The following is an 18,336-nucleotide window of genomic DNA, read 5'->3' as shown; positions in this document are numbered from 1 at the left end:
GGTTATTTTGTTCATGAATACAATTTTAGTAATTGTTTTGAAGTCCTTGAGTTGTAAGTTTTATTCCATATCTCACTTGTGTATTGGTTTCTATTATTTCTATTTTCTTTGTTATAATTTGTATTTTCTTGTCTTTTTGTATGTCTGGTAATTTTTTATTAATTTCAGACATTTTAAATGTTCACTCTTGTATACTAGGTGCTTTGTAGTCCTATAAATATTTCTAAACTTCCTTAACCCTGTTAAGTTACTTGGAATCAATTTTATCCTATTGGTTCTTGCCTTTATAGTTTGTTTGGATGAATTCAAGCAGCATTTAATTTGGGACTAATTTTGCTCACTCTTGAGTCAAAACCCTTGTTGGATTCTGATTAATACCCTTCTTTTTCTTGGTATGACACAATTTTTTTTCACATATCCATTTTTTTGTTTGTTTTATTCACTTTTGCCTAAGGAAATACCATTATCAATATCTTTATCTTTTTTTTAACTATTTTTCTTTGTTGCATGTTTATAAGGACTTTTATTTATTTAACTTCTTCTAAATCAACATTTATCTAGTAAAATTATTTTGTATTTTAGATTCAAATTCATTCCACATATCATTTTTAATAGGATGTATTATATAGAAACATATATCTCCCAGTATTCAGCAGAGTTAGTTTTTATTTTGTTTTGGCCCCTTCGTATGTAACTTAAATGACCTTTAACATTCAACATACCACTTTTCCCCTTCTGACATAAATTTAATTTTGGTTGCTTCTTGAACTGATAAGTACTCTTCTGATAATAATAAAGATTATGTGGTCGATATTGCAATTGGATAGCATATGGATGAGCTGTGATTAGATAGCCTTATGAAATGAATCCTTTATTAAAGTCATTTTCTCTCTAATTCTGTAATCAGTTCCATCTTAAGACTTAAAGCAGGATAATTTTTAAAAGGATAAATATGCAATAGGCATGTTAATAGAATATTTATTCATATTATTCTCATGTATGAGTGTGTGTATGATTCATTTCCAATTAAACATGGAATTATTATAAGACAGAATTGTCTCTCAATAAAGCTCATGTTCTTGTCCTGTCTCTTAGTGAAATGAGATTTACCCTTTTCTTCTTCTGAAGTTAGAGAATTTTTTCCTCTTCTGTGCCTTGATAATGAAGAATGTGTCTCATTAGCCAGATTTTCACAGACCATTAGAATCTCTGCAGCTCCCATTTTCAAAGCCTTTTGTGTATCTTTAACACCAAAATAGTTATTTGCCAATGTCCTGGCTGATTTCATCAAAGTATCATCCTATTAATTCCTTCTCCCCACAAAATTTTATGTTGGAGAGGTCTTCAGTGGACAACTCAATAGCTTGGTTGAATCCATTTGAACCACCATAGGACATATAAACTAATTTTAAAACTTTGATTCTAACCTCTGATCAAACATGTCGGATTGAGTTAGCTCAGTTTTTAAGTCAGCTGATCCAGCTAAAATGATACCAGCCACATTCACTTTGTCCCCAGAAATAAACAGCTGCACAGCAGTCTCTGCTACTTTCTGAACATAGCTATACCATTTTCTATTCTTAAATGGGCAAATCACAAGGCTGACTGACCTTCTTTGTCCTGTTTCTTTGGGAGATGCACAGTGAATTTGTGCAGGACTTCTCTTGTGTGTCCTTGGAGAATGCCAAAAAGTGCACCACTGCTATCTGAATCCAAATTTGCTGTCATCAGAAGTCATGTGGCACAAGCCTCTGTATGAAATTGGTTGTTATAGAAATACAATGACATATTAATTGGTTTGAAAGGTTCAAAATCAACATTGACTTCTTTTTTCCTTTCCTGCATCTGTTATAATTGTTGCACAGTGAACAACCAGACCATTTGGAGGTACTTTGTTGGAATTTTTGAGTCTCTGTTGTATGGATGTAATAGCTCCGAGGGCTGAAAGGTGGTTTACTTATGACTTAATGTTAGATTCAGTTCCAATCTCATATGTTAACATTGTTGCCATTCTGAAATCTGGTCTTTGGTAGGAATGTTCAATGTTATCATGCTGGTGCCATTGCTGCAGGCTGCCTCTAAGCTGTTAATGAGCTTCTTGGTGTCTCCTATTTCTATTTTCCTGTTGGCAGCACTGGTGTGTTAGCCATCTTCTTGCCTCCACCTCCCTAAGGTGGAGCAAGATGCTCCTCTGCCCAGCACTCCCCGGGGGCAGCGGGGCTGACTTAGGACACGCCTCGGTCTCTCCAGGCTGCTGTTTGTGTTATAATGTGCTCTGTGAGGCCTCTGACATTACTTCCTCCTTCAGGAGGGGAATGGAAGACAGCCTATTTTTCAATTTTTTTATTATTATGTATAATGTTTGTATAAATAGTCTACTACACATATTTTGGAAAACATGTATGTATTTTTGGCAGGTGTATACCTAGGAGTGAAATGGATGCTAACAGGCTACACATATGGACATATAATATATCTGCCAAAAACTTTTCCAGAGGGATTGTAGTAATTTACAGTTTTGTCAACCAATATTTATTATTTCCATTCTTTCCTATCATTTTATTCATCTGCAGTTGATGTTATTTCTTATTTTATTCATTTTCCTGATTACTAATTATATCAGTTACCTATAATTATAAGACATTGCAAAACTTGTGTGTTCTTAAAATAACATTATTTCTCCCAATTTTATGAATTGTCTAGGCAGTTTCTTGGCTGATTTCAGCTGGGTTTATTCATACAGCCTTTCAGTTAATGGAAATGGCCCAGAAACTCTCCCCGACACGTGTGACATGTAATGGCTTTCAGCTCAAGGGCCTCCATTCTCCTTCACTTAACACTTTATCCACCAATAAGCTTGATTGTTCTTTTTTTATACAGTGATACAGTGGTCCCCAACTACCGTCACTATTGGAACATTCCCTCCTTGCTGAAGTTGTAAAACCTGTTGAGATCTATAGGTCTGATAGAGTAAAAGCAAGTCAGAAGACCTGCCCAACTTCAAGGCTAGGGAAATAGATAAAATCCTTCAATGGGAAAGGCTGTAAACAAACTTTTACTGAAAATATTATCCTTTCCTTACTGACCTGCATATCAGTTCTATCATAACATGGAATACTGTATTTTTGAAGGCCTCTTTCCAGACTTGATATTCTGCTCCAATGGTTTATTTGGTTTTCTTTGGAACAATACTCCAATGTTCTGAATGCTATACTTTAAAATAGGTATTGATGTTAAAAATAAACTAATTGCTTCAACTATGTTATTTGCCTCTGATATTGACTTGATTACTCAACCTTACACATTTGAATGTCAAAAACCTCTTTTAATCTTGCAAAACCAATGTGAAGATTTTAATTGATATTACTGTGAATATGTGAATGAATTTGGGGAGGAATTGCATCTTTATATTAGTCTATATTACTAGTTATGATTTTTAATTTAAGCATTCTTTATTTTATTTCAATACTTCTATGTAGCTTTCAGCATAGATGTTTTTGTTACTTTTTAAGATGAGTTCATAGACATTTTATATTTTATGTTATTAAATAGATGTGATGTGAAGTATTTTCTAGCTGTTAATAATACACAGAAATACAATTGATTTTGCATAGAGATATTCTAGAAGTTTGTCACATGTACTTATTTGAAGAGGTTAGAGATCTTTTTATATTTTCTATAACTTTGTAATCTTCAATGACTAATTTTTATTTTCTTGACTAATTTTTATTTTTTCTATCTTTGTGATTTTATCATTTACATTTTTTATTGAATTGGTTTTGTCTTTCCACAAAATGTGGTGAAAGTGGTCACCTTTTTTGAATTTAAAATATCAATGAAAGCCTGTCAATATTGTTTGTTTAACATGGTATCTATCATAGAATTTTTGTAGATATTTCTTAAAATATCAAGAATGTTTTCTTGTATACCTAGTTTCTTAGAGCTCTTCTCATAAATGAGGCTTAATTTTGCCAAACTCCTTTTTTGCCATTACTGCCTTTTTTTTGCTTTCCATTATTGTGGTAAGTGGTATTGATTGATTTCCAAACTTCTATTCCTCAATTAAAACCTTCCCCCAAATTACAATCCTCATATACACTGTCATATTTTATTTGCTAATATTTTAACCAATGTAAGCAAAATTTAAGCAAGTATAAAATCTTTGCATTCATATTTCTGATAATATTGTTATATAAATTTTGTTCCCTGTAATGTTCTTTTCATATTATACTAGAATATGGGAATGTATTAGAGATTATTTTTCTATTCCCTGGAAATGATTGTAAAAGATTGGGGATAATGTTTCTTTCACTATTTGGAAGTATACATTGGTAAAATTCATTTTTTTAATTTTATAATTGACACCTAGTAATTGAACATATTTGTGGGATATAGTGTGTTACTTTAATGCAGGTGTACATTGTAGAATTAAATCAGAGGAATTTGCAGCTCCATCACTTTAAACATTTACCATTTCTTTGTGGTGATAACATTCAAAATCCTCTTTTCTAGCTATCATGCAACAGTACATTATTATCAGCTATAGTCACATTCTATGTACTGGAACATAAGAACTTTATCTTCCTATGTAATAGTAACTTTTCACCTGTTGATCAACCATTCCCACTTGAAACCCCTATAATTTACCCTTTCCAGCCTCTGGTAACCACTGTCTCTACTTCTACAAGATTAACTTTTAAAAATTCCACATTTAAGTGAGATCATGTGGTAGTTGCCTTTTCTTTCCCTGATTTATTTCCCTTGACATAAAGTCCTCCAGAATTATCCATGTTGCCAAAAATGATAGGATTATAGTCTGTTTTTAGCTGAATAGTATTCCCTTATTTTTTAATCCATTCATCTGTAGATAGACACTAAAGCTGATTTTGTATCCTGGCTGTTGGGACTAGTGCTGCAATAAACATGGGAGTGCAGATATCCCTTCAATATACCTGTCTCATTTCCTTTGGGTATATAACTACTAGTGGACCTACTGGATCATATGATAGTTATATTTTTCATTTTTGAAGAAACTTTCATACTGTTTGCCATAGTGGTTCAACCAATTTACATACCTAAGAACAGTGTATAAGAATTCCCCTTTTCCCACATATAAACAATGATTTTCTTTTTGTCTTTTTGAAAATGGCCATTCTAACTGAGGTAAAGTTTTATCTCATTGTGATTTTGATTTGCACTTCGCTGATGATTGAGCATTTTTTCATATATTTGTTGGCCACTTGTATGTTTTCTTTTGAGAAATATCTGTTTAGATCTTTTGTCCATTTTTAATCAGATTATTTGTTCTTTCACTATTGAGTTGAGTTCTGTATATATTCTGGATATTAGTGCCTTGCCAAGTATATAGTTTTAAAATACTTTCTCCATTATCTAGGTTGTCTCTTACTTTATTGATTGTTTCCTTTGCTGTACATAGCTTTTCAGTTTGACATAATCCCATCAGTTTATTTCTGCTCCTGTTGCCTGTATTTTGTTGACTAAATATTTATTTATTTTATCTTATTTTTGGTAGATATTTATTCTACTTATAAGTTCTTGACTAAAACCTGTTAGATTGAAAATTTTTGTTTGTTGTCTGTTTCTTTCATGTTAAAATTTGTCATTCTATTAACTTCTAACTTTAATCATCTCTTTTAAAAAATGAAAAAAATCAGTTCTCTGTTTTAATAGTTCCTAGTCTTTTATCTAGACCACTATAGATGCTTTTAAATAATTTTTTTTTATATTTTATTCTCAAGAATTTGATGATGATATAATTAAATGTCTTTTTCTTTGAATTTATCCTACTTCACTTGCTCACCTTATTATATATATGGTTGTCTATATACATTCCATATATATTTTTATTTTGATATGCTATATCATGATAACAAGAGATTTTTAGACAACTGTGCACTTTTGAAAAGACAGTTGGCAACAGCTTCAAAAACACAGTATTGGTTGAAAAGAGCTTATAGGATTTGGTAGTATGTTTATCCCTTGTCATCTTATTAATTAGCTGATTTCACGCAAATCTCAGACTACAGCAGTTTGAGGAGTAATTGGGAGGTGGGGAAACATGGGTAATGTGTACTGACAATTTGTACGAGATTAGACTGTAATTAAGAGAGAAAAAAGGTAAGGCAATAATTAAAGGGAAAGTGAGAACAAAATTTCGGAAATATGAAATAAACTTGATTATATTTAAATGTTAGTATGAAAAGCAAGAGGATAATTGGTAATTAAATTCTCTTGGGAAATAAATAAAGTGTGGGATTAAGTGTATAGCTAGAGGACTAATATTAATAATTTGGCAGCATTCTCATTATTAAATGAGGAAGAAAGAAACAGTATATATAAAACGTGTGTAAATAAAACGTGTGTATATCTAAATGTGCATGTAGTGTTTGTATGTACAGATGCAGGTATAAGGGTTTTTGTTTTTGTTTTGTTTTATTTTGTTTTTTAGATTTGGTATAAGGAAGCTGTGTTTGTAAACATCTAATGGGATATTTTCTCTGTGAAGTAAAAGGCAAGGTTATTTTCTGAAAACCACTGGGAGTGTTGGAACTTTATTGAATTATTCAGAAATGGAATATATTCTTATATTTCTAAATTTTAAAGAAGATTTGAATGGATTAACAGTAAAGATTTTTGAGCATTATTTAGTCGCCAGATGAGATTTCTAACAATGGATTTTGTATGCAGTCACTACAACCATCTGGATGATTTTACCAAAAATATTCAGTGGTTTTATTTCCAAATAGAGAAAGTGAACATTTAGATTTGTTCAGGGTTTAAGATTGAAGGACAAAACCTTAGAATATAACTATGGTGAAAGAATGAATCATGTTCCAGAGACTCAGAGTATAAGGAGACAGCAAGTAGCTTGTACATAGAGAGAAAGTAGAGTATTGGATGCTCTACTTTCATAAGGAAAGATCTGTCTGGTAAAAGAAAAGGAAGAACATTTGAAAACTGGAGATTTATTTTATTTTATTTTACTTTATTTTTTATAATAAAAAATTTATTAATAGACTTACAAATTGAATAGGAAATTAATAAAAGCTAGACTATATATTATAAAGCTCATAACAACTTAATTATGAACTACTACATTCAATACTTTTTCACAATATCTGATGGGTAGAGTGCTGTGGTGTCCTAGCTAACAGCAACCTCAAATTCCTGGGCTTCAGTAATCTTCTTGCCTCGGACTCTCAAGTAGCTGGGACTATAGGCCCCCGCCACAATGCTTGTTTATATTTTTATTTTTAGTACCGATGGGGTCTTGCTGTTGCTCAGGCTGGTCTCAAACTCCCGAGCTCAAGCAATCCACCAGCCTCAGCCTCCCAAAGTGGTAGGATTACAGATGGGAGCTATTACACCTGGCAAAACTGCAGACTTTAAATAGAGCTTTTTTTTTTTTTTAATCCCTAGAGTGAGAAGAAATTCTTGTTAAATACATGTATATATTAAAGAAAATACATGGATGTGGAATTGAGGCAAAATAATAATATGTGTACTAGTTACACATTTAATAAGGTATTAACATAGGAGTTCACTTTAGCTGGAAAAGGTATAGTTTAAAATTCTGAATAGATTTTAGTAATAGTGGCAATATAACAATGTTAAGAAATTTAACTTAGCTGTGATTTCTTTTCAATGAATGGAATAAAAAACAAAGAATTGACAATTTTGTCCAGAGTTTTATGTAAGATATCAAGCTATGTGAAAATGACTGAGACATCCAGTGCTTCCCGTCCAATTGTTCTCGAAGTTCCAATAGTTCTGTTGTGCTCCTTTTTATATTTGGTATAAGAAAATCTGCAATGGGATTCAGAGCCTTGCTGTTCAATCTCACTACCCAGCCATGTCTTTCTATACTGAAGTCATCTTTAGTTTGTGCTGGGAGTGACTCTCCTTGTTTCCAATGGACTCCCAGCTGTGATGTTTTTTCCAGCTCAAGTGGTTCACCAGTGGTGGGGAGGTGAGAGCAGTCTCATTGGCTCCACTCATTTAAAAAATGAGTTTCTATAAAACATTGAAAAATAATAAAAAATACAAATGAAGTACATGCACTGACATTCTAAGCAATATCAGTGATAAAGTGTTCCTCCTCGAAAAATAATGGTAATCTAAGTTTGAAACAATTGCTACAGTTGCTGACTTTTAATGTAGGTAACCAAATTTCAGTTACCACATGTCAGTATTTTTAACAACATACTTAAAGTTGTAGTTACCATGCTATATTAACTGTGATTAGTTGCATAAAGTATAAACTTTATCATTAGCTACTCCATCCACAAGACATTATGTCAAGAACAGATACGTAGCATTGTCAGTGACAAGTTTTGCCATTTCTTTTAAAGTCTATCAGTGACTGGCCTACACACATGTTATTCAATTCATTTTATTCAATACACACAGCAAAGCCTCATATTAAGTCCTTATCTTAAAGTGATAAGTCCATGTGATGGCTACAAAAATGAATAATAGAAGGAGGCAACTCCCTAACAAAGATAAAAACAAGCAAATAAATGAAACATGATGATGGTAAAAAAAATACATTAGATTCAGAATCTAATATAAATGAAGGTAGAGAAGAAAGAGCTGATCATGGGTGTGCTGATGCTTTCAACATTCTGGAGACTCTGGATATGCAGCCAGAAGACTTAGTGAAGACAAACTCAGAGACATATGAGGAAAATGTTTGCAAGGGAAAAAAAATAAAGATACCTCAGAGAAAGTAAAATCAATAAGAACTTTCACATTAAACAAATTCTCGGACATGTTTCACGGTAGTGGAAGGGCACAGATAAAAATATTGAAGGCTGAGAAGTCATGGAGGTGGGAAGATGGCTGATTAGAGATACCAGCTGCCAGATCTTCTCAGAAAAAAAAGGAAAAGTTTTAGATGAAAGAGAACAAACATGCTTCTCCATTCTTGTGATGCTTTACTAAGAATAATATCTTCCGCGTCCATCCAGGTTAATACGAAGGATGTAAAGTCTCCATTTTTTTTAATGGCTGAATAGTATTCCATGGTATACATATACCACAGCTTGTTAATCCATTCCTGGGTTGGTGGGCATTTAGGCTGTTTCCACATTTTGGCGACTGTAAATTGAGCTGCAATAAACAGTCTAGTACAAGTGTCCTTATGATAAAAGGATTTCTTTCCTTCTGGGTAGATGCCCAGTAATGGGATTGCAGGATCAAATGGGAGGTCTAGCTTGAGTGCTTTGAGGATTCTCCATACTTCCTTCCAGAAAGGTTGTACTAGTTTGCAGTCCCACCAGCAGTGTAAAAGTGTTCCCTTCTCTCCACATCCACGCCAGCATCTGCAGTTTTGAGATTTTGTGATGTGGGCCATTCTCACTGGGGTTAGATGATATCTCAGGGTTGTTTTGATTTGCATTTCTCTAATATATAGAGATGATGAACATTTTTTCATGTGTTTGTTAGCCATTCGTCTGTCGTCTTTAGAGAAAGTTCTATTCATGTCTCTTGCCCATTGATATAAGGGATTGTTGGCTTTTTTCATGTGGATTAATTTGAGTTCTCTATAGATCCTAGTTATCAAGCTTTTGTCTGATTGAAAATATGCAAATATCCTTTCCCATTGTGTAGGTTGTCTCTTTGCTTTGGTTATTGTCTCCTTAGCTGTACAGAAGCTTTTCAGTTTAATGAAGTCCCATTTGTTTATTTTTGTTGTTGTTGCAATTGCCATGGCAGTCTTCTTCATGAAGTCTTTCCCCAGGCCAATATCTTCCAGTGTTTTTCCTATGCTTTCTTGGAGGGTTTTTATTGTTTCATGCCTTAAGTTTAAGTCCTTTATCCATCTTGAATCAATTTTTGTGAGTGGGGAAAGGTGTGGGTCCAGTTTCAGTCTTTTACATGTAGACATCCAGTTCTCCCAACACCATTTATTGAATAGGGAGTCTTTCCCCCAAGGTATGTTCTTGTTTGGTTTATCAAAGATTAGGTGGTTGTAAGATGTTAGTTTCATTTCTTGGTTTTCCATTCGATTCCAAGTGTCTATGTCTCTATTTTTGTGCCAGTACCATGCTGTCTTGAGCACTATGGCTTTGTAGTACAGACTAAAATCTGGTATGCTGATGCCCCCAGCTTTATTTTTATTACAGAGAACTGCCTTAGCTATACGGGGTTTTTTCCAGTTCCATACAAAACGCAGAATCATTTTTTCCAAATCTTGAAAGTATGATGTTGGTATTTTGATAGGAATGGCATTGAATAGGTAGATTGCTTTGGGAAGTATGGACATTTTAACAATGTTGATTCTTCCCATCCATGAGCATGGTATGTTCTTCCATTTGGGGCCTTGGTGTGTGTCACACTTTAGGGGGGCAAGACATGATTGCAAGAGGGACTTTACCTAACAATTGCAATCAGTGTAACCTGGCTTATTGTACCCTCAATGAATCCCCAACAATAAAAAAAAAAAAAAGAAAAAAAAAAAATGAAAATGCCAGGAAGCCTATGTTAACCAGTGTGATGAAAATATGTCAAATGGTATATAAAACCAGTGTATGGTGCCCCATGATTGCATTAATGTACACAGCTATGATTTAATAATAAATAAATTTTTTAAAAAAGAAAAAAAAAAAAAAAAGAAAGAGAACAAACAAACAAACAAAGATCAGGTATAATTCTGAAGGAAAGCTACCAGAATCTACATGAGACTCCATGGGAAAAAGCTATAGAGCAGAATACAAAGATGGATGATAATTAGCAGAGATCAACCCCCAGGAGGCTTAGAGTTTGGTAAAGTCATTGGAGCAATTTGCTTCTCCACCCTAACATCTCTGGCAAGGCAATCAGTGGCTGTAGAGCTACTGGAGAGTCTTTCTATGCCTATGAACCCAAAAGCTTCTGCTGCCCATGTGCTGGGAGCTTCTTGAAGACAAAGCACCAGGCTCCCAGCCTCCCTGGGGCACCTCTTTCACCACAGACCAATGCCATGATGTCAAGTGTCATATTGTTTTTCTAGCCCCCATGTCCCTTTATCCTCTTCAGAGGGCATTACCACCTGAGTTTTCATTTTGCTCATTCCCAGACCAACATTTCCCAATTCCAGCTCAAACTGTGTGAATCACAGGGGTCCAGTGGGTCCCAGGAAATCTGCCTGAACCAGCATCAGCCAACTTGATCACTTCATGTTGGCATCATTTTCCAATCTGTAGTATTGTTCTTTTTTAAGGACTAACATGAATATTGTCTGTTAGCACATTTTTGAGATAACATATTGTCACTGCCATGCTTTGCTTACTTCCAAGACCTGCAACTGTGTGTGGGCCCCATTCTTTCTTCTGAATGTCTCCATCCCAGCCTGAAACTTGCTTGGTCTCTGTTCCAATGCAGGGAAACAAGACATGCCTTTCTGAGTACTACAAAAAAATAGCTACATGTATTAAAATAAGTTTTCACTTCTAAGTTTATTGCCAATAAACTTATTTTTTTAATCTATATATCGTATATATGCTGTCATAAAATGTCACATCAATTGTGTGCTGAGCAGTCATAATAAATGCTAATAAAATCTGAAGATCAAATATACATTATAATAGACTGACAGAAACATCTCAGTCACATACATTTAATTTATATTGTATTTTTATTGCAATAAATGATAATCACATTTGAAATTTAGGAAGCAGAAAAATGATAACAGGAAAAATATCCATTAAGTCAAATCTTAGTAAAATTACTGTTTAAAAATACACGTCTGCACTTACACACACATGCATTTTTTCTATAACATGGTTATATCTTAATTTTTAACTTTATGATGTTCTGTTAATCTTTTTCATATTAATATGTGAATCATATCATTGTTATTAATTTCTACATAGTATTGTATTACATGAGTTTAGAATGTTTTATTATAACTTTCTTATTACTATACATTTAAATTAGTTCAATTAGAAAATATCATTTTTCGTGTTAAAAAATTCAACCTTTTAATAGCAGAACTACTTAGTTTTTTTTTTTTTTTTTTTTTTTTTTGTAGAGACAGAGTCTCACTTTATGGCCCTCGGTAGAGTGCCGTGGCTTCACACAGCTCACAGCAACCTCCAACTCCTGGGCTTAAGCGATTCTCCTGCCTCAGCCTCCCGAGTAGCTGGGACTACAGGCGCCCGCCACAACGCCCGGCCATTTTTTGGTTGCAGTTTGGCCGGGGCTGGGCTTGAACCCGTCACCCTCGGTATATGGGGTCGGCGCCCTACCGACTGAGCCACAGGCGCCGCCAGAACTACTTAGTTTTTTTATCTCTCCCATTTCTGTATTTCTTTAATATTCCTTATAATAAATAATAGCCAATTAAAAATTAAGATATGAAAGTATTATGCAAATTCACTAATCAGTAAGTGAAGAATTAACACAAATTGATGGCAAGAAATTTCATTAACATAGTTTTCTTATTAAGAGATTGGAGATATAATGCCTTTACCTGTAGTTTCTAAGTGACTTATGTGACATAGTGTCTTCATAATTATCAAATAGTGTATTAATTCTCACAAAACACATAAAAGATATTTTCCAATATTATGTCAGTTTGCCATAATATAAAATTGAATTTTATGGAAAGCACCTTATCATAAGACTTTCAGTATATTATGAACACATATATGATGACTATAGAAATGTTAGGCAGGAAAAATGGGATTTACCAGTGTTGCTCTTGTGAGGCTAAGAGAGAGCATTTTTATAAATGAGTAGATTTTAAAATTGCCTTCGTTGCTTGTGGTTTGGGATTGTCATTTATTTCTAAGTGTGACAGGTATGGGTTCATTAACAGTCAAATTATATAATGTAGCCTGGGAAACATAATTTTTCTACAGTACACAGGAGTAATATAGAGAGGTTAATGAGAAATTAGAAATAAGCTGCAATCAGAAGAGAACATTATTGGGGAATAAGTGAGATTAACTCCATAGTCATATGCAGTTAGGACTGCACTGGATGGCTGTCAGTCCTTTTTATAACATTGGCACATGATTGATGCCTCTAAAAGTTTTACTCCAATACAAGATTTAGTTACCAAGTAGCCTATTACACTCAGACAGCCATTGAATGTATCACATTCCATGCTTAAAATTGACTTTGGTAATAACGAACTTAGAAAAGCAAGATTTGTTCACAGGTAGTATTCATTTACATGTAAAGATTTTACACATCTTTATTTTTAATAAGATAGAAACAATTAACTTTGTTGAGAGATAGAAGAAATATGGAAGAATAGGAAACTAACTACAGATAAACATTAACAATGTAAAACAGAAAAGCCAAGAGAATGATTTCTATCATGTCAGTAGCTTTCACTTCCAATGAGATAAATAAATAATTATCAGGTGAAGTTGTATCTGTATAAAATAGAAATCTACATGATTTAATTAGTAAAGTATCATTAGACATATTCTATTTTGGCTTAGAACGAAAACATTCCCCTACGGCATAGGATTGCTTGTTACACTAAACATAAATTACCCTGAATGTTCTAAACGCATTCATATGTTTACTCTTTTTATTTTTTATTTTTTTAGTTTTTGGCATGCATAACTTGTAAAAAGATTCACAATTAAGTCTTATGATGAAAATTGGGTCATAATATCAGCACACTAGTGAATATATCCTGTTAAAGAAAGGATTAATTAGCATTCTATTTAAGTAATGTTAAGTACTGTATTTGTATTGTTTCATGAGAAATAATAACAGTGATTATCTCCTTAGATGAAATATTTTTTGTGATTTTATTTTGTAAAACAAAAACTACAAATTATATTTTAAATATTAAAATTTAACGAAGAGGCTTCCTCTTCAATGAACTGCTGTCTCATTAAATTTTCTATGTTTCACTCTCAGGTAAAGTCTCACAACTTCATGCAGATTCGTCATATTATAACTTCATATGTCCTGTGTTATTTAATATATTAGTTTTTCCAGTTTTGTCTTTGATACAGTCCATGCTCAGTGATGTATATTGATGTAGAGAATTCTATGTTAATGTAAATTGAACTAAAAGACACAGTTGTCGAGAAAATAATTAGTTACTAAATCCCCCAAAATTTCACTCATTACAAGCCTACAGAAAATAGTATATTCTGTCCTGAAAATGGTTTGTATCAGGAAAATGCATTACTTGAAACTTTACTTCACAAACATTTTCTTAATGTAAATTGGAACTGTAATGTAGACATTTAAGTATCTGAGGAATTTTGTGAAATATAAAACACGTATTATCTATTTTATAGTCATTTTCTTATTAAGGAGGATTGGAGTTTGAAATATAAAGAGGAGGAAGAAAAAGAGGTCTGACGGTGCAGTCAAAGCTGAAGGTTGGTAATTAAGGAATAAAAAAAAAGGCACTGAGTATGATTTTATCAACATAAACCCACGATTTTTGTGTTGTATGCAAACTCCAATGACCCAAGCACCTGGAAAGGAGAGAGGTCTGATTATTTGCAGTATTTGCAGAATTCATTTTCTATATTCTCTTCCTATTCATATAATGGACTGTGTATTTTCCTCACTTTTATTGAATACTTTCAGCACTGTATAATAATTTATTTTTATTTTTTAGCTACTTTATTTTATTTTTTTACCCTTTTTAAATTTATTTTTTATTGTTAAATCATATCTGTGTACATTTGTGCAATCAAGGGGTACAATGTGCTGGTTTTATATATAATCTGAAATATTCTCATCAAACTGTTCAACGTAGCCGTCATGGCATTTTCTTAGTTATTGTATGTAGACATTTGTATTCTGCATTTAGTAGGTTTCGCCTGTACCCATTCAAAGATACACCATAGGTGTGGCCCCACCTATTGCCCTCCCTCCACCCTGACTTCCCCTCTCCCTTCCCCTCCCTTGGCCTTTTCCCCATATTCTTGTGCTATTGTTGGGTTATAGCCTTCATATAAAAGCTATAAATTAGCTTCATAGTAGGACTAAGTACATTGGATACTTTTTCTTCCATTCCTGATACTTTGCTAAGAAGAACATGTTCCAGCTCCATCCATGTAAACATGAAAAAGGTAAAGTCTCCATCTTTCTTTAAGGCTGCATAATATTCCATCGTATACATGTACCACAATTTGCTAGTCCATTCATGGGTCGATGGGCACTTGGGCTTCTTCTATGACTTAGCAATTATGAATTGGGCTGAAATAAACATTCTGGAACAGATGTCTTTGTTATACTGTGATTTTTGGTCTTCTAGATATATACCTAGTAAAGGAATTATAGGATCGAATGGCAGGTCTATTTTTAGATCTCTAAGTATTTTCCAAACATCCTTCCAGAAGGAACGTATTAGTGTGCATTCCCACCAGCAGTGTAGAAGTGTGCCCTTTTCTCCACATCCACGCCAACATCTCTGGTTTTGGGATTTTGTTATGTGGGCTATTCTTACTGGGATTAGGTGATATCTCAAAGTACTTTTGATTTGCATTTCTCTGATGATTAAGGGTGATGAGCTTTCTTTCATGTGTTTGTAGATCATGCATCCGTCTTCTTTAGAGAGGTTTCTCTTCAATTCCCTTGCCCACTCTGAGATGGGATCACATGTTCTTTTCTTGCTAATACATTTGAGTTCCCTGTGGATTATGGTTATTAGACCTTTATTGGAGGTATAACCTGCAAATATTTTCTCCCTTTCTGAGGGCTGTCTGCTTGCTTTACTTACTATGTTCTTGGCTGTGCAGAAGCTTTTTAGTTTGATCAGGTCCCAGTAATGTATTTTTGATACTGCTTCAATAGCCTGGGGAGTCCTCCTCATAAAATATCACCCAGGCTGATTCTTCAAGAGTTTTCCCTGCACTTTCTTCAAGTATTTTTATAGTTTCATGTCTTAAGTTTAAATCTTTTATCCAGTGAGAGTCTATCTTAGTTAATAGTGAAAGGTGTGGGTCCAGTTTCAGTCTTTTATAGATCGCCAGCCAGTTCACCCAGCACCATTTGTTAAATAGGGAATCTTTTCCCCACTGAATGTTTTTCATTGGCTTGTCAAAGATCAAATAACGGTAAGTAGCTGGATTCATCTCTTTTTTCTCTATTGTGTTCCAGACATCTACTTCTATGTTTTTGTGCCAATACAATGCTGTTTTGATCACTATCGATTTATAGTACAGTCTCAGCAGGATTCCTCCTGCTTTGTTTTTATTGCTGAGTAATGTTTTGGCTATTCGAGGTTTTTTCTGATTCCATATAAAATGAAGTATTATTTTTTCAAGATCTTTAAAATATGACAATGGAGCTTTAATAGGAATTGCAATAAAATTATATATTGCTTTGGGTAGTATAGACATTTTAACAATGTTGATTCTTCCCAGCCATGAGCATGGTATGTTTTTCCATTTATTAACATCTTCAGCTATTTCTTTTCTTAAAGTTTCATAGTTCTCTTTGTAGAGATCTTTCACATCCTTTGTTAGGTATACCCCCAAATATTTCATCTTCTTTGGCACTACTGTGAAAAGAATAGAGTCCTTGACTGTTTTTTCGGCTTGGTTATTGTTGGTATATATCAAGGGTACAGATTCATGGGTGTTGATTTTGTAGCCTGAGACATTGCTGTATTCCTTGATCACTTCTAAAAGTTTTGTAGTAGAATCCCTAGTGTTTTCCAGATATGCAATCATGTCGTCTGCAAAGAGTGAAAGTTTGATCTCTTCTGACCCTATGTGGATACCCTTGATCGCCTTTTCTTCCCTAATTGCAATGGCTAAAACTTCCATTACAATGTTAAAGAGCAATGGAGACAATGGGGAACCTTACCTGGTTCCTGATGTAAGATTCCAATTTAACTTCGTTCAATACTTTATTGGCTGTGGTTTTGCTGTAGATGGCCTCTATCAGTTTAAGAAAAGTCCCTTCTAGACCAATTTTCTTGAGTGTTCTGATCATGAAGGGATGCTGGATATTATCAAAAGCTTTTTCTGCATCAGTTGAGAGAATCATATGGTCTTTGTTTTTTAATTTGTTTATGTGCTGAATTACATTTATAGATTTACATATATTGAACCAGCCTTGAGATCCTTGGATACATCCCACTTGGTCATGGTGTATAATTTTTTTGATGCGTTGTTGCATTCTGTTTGTTAGGATCTTATTTAGTATTTTAGTATCAATATTCATTAGTGATATTGGTCTATAATTTTCTTTCCTTGTTGGGTCTTTCCCTGGTTTAGGGATCAAGGTGATGTTTGCTTCATAGAATGTGTTGGGTAGTATTCCTTCTTTATCTGTATTTTGGAAGAGGTTTAGTAATATACGTACTAGTTCTTCTTTAAAGGTTTGGTAGAATTCTGATGTAAAGCCATCTTGTCCTGGGCTTTTCTTTTTAGGGAGATTTTGTATAGTTGATGCTATTTCAAAAATTTATATGGGCCTATTCACCATTTCGACTTCATTCTGGGTAAGTCTTGGTAGGGGGCATACTTCCAAGTATTAGTCAAATTTCTTTCAGATTTTTGTATTTCTGAGAGTAAAGTTTCTTGTAAGATTCGTTAAGGATTTTTTGAATTTCTGAGGGGTCTGTTGTTATTTCATTTTTACCATTTCTGATTGATGAAATTAGAGATTTTACTCTTTTTTTTCCTGGTTAGGTTGGCCAAAGGTTTATCTATTTTATCGACCTTTTCAAAAAATGAACTTTTGGATTTATTTATCTCTTGTATAATTCTTTTGTTTCCAATTTCATTTAATTCTGCTCTGATTTTGGTTATTTCTTTTCTTCTGCTGGGTTTGGGGTTGGAATGTTCTTCCTTCTCCAGTTGCTTGAGATATCCCATTAAGTTATTAACTTCCTCTCTTTCCATTTTCTTAAGGAAGGCTTTGCAGTGCTATAAATTTCCCTCTTAGGACTGCCTTTGCAGTATCCCAGAGGTTCTGATAATTCATGTCTTCATTGTTGTCTTGTTCCAAAAATTTGGTGATTTCCTTCTTAATCTCATCTATAACCCATCTATCCTTCAGCATAAGGTTATTTAGCTTCCATGTTCTTGTATGGGTATGCAGATTCCTGTTGTTATTGACTTCAACGTTTATCCCATGATGGTCTGAGAAGATGCAAAGAATAATTTCTATTTTTTTAAATTTGCTGAGGTTAGATTTGTGGCCCAGTATGTGGTTGATTTTGGAGTATGTTCCATGGGCTAATGAAAAGAATGTGTATTCAGTTTTGTTGGGTTGAAATGTTCTGTAGATGTCTGTTAAGTCCAGATGTTGAATGGTTAAGTTTAAACCTAAGATTTCTTTGCTTAGCTTCTTTTTGAGGATCTATCCAGCACTGCTAAAGTGGTGTTAAAA

The 18,336-nt window shown here is 33.6% G+C and overlaps 1 pseudogene; it reads right to left on the bottom strand.

The window, feature by feature from the left end:
• Positions 1–1,061: 1,061 nt before the first annotated feature.
• LOC128589738 (eukaryotic peptide chain release factor subunit 1-like) overlaps positions 1,062–18,336 on the bottom strand; it is a 150,543-nt pseudogene continuing 133,268 nt past the window's right edge.

This window comes from Nycticebus coucang, chromosome 7, assembly GCF_027406575.1.
Source record: "Nycticebus coucang isolate mNycCou1 chromosome 7, mNycCou1.pri, whole genome shotgun sequence".
NCBI classification, from domain to species: Eukaryota; Metazoa; Chordata; class Mammalia; order Primates; family Lorisidae; genus Nycticebus; species Nycticebus coucang.
This window is presented reverse-complemented; position numbering and strand designations above follow the sequence as displayed.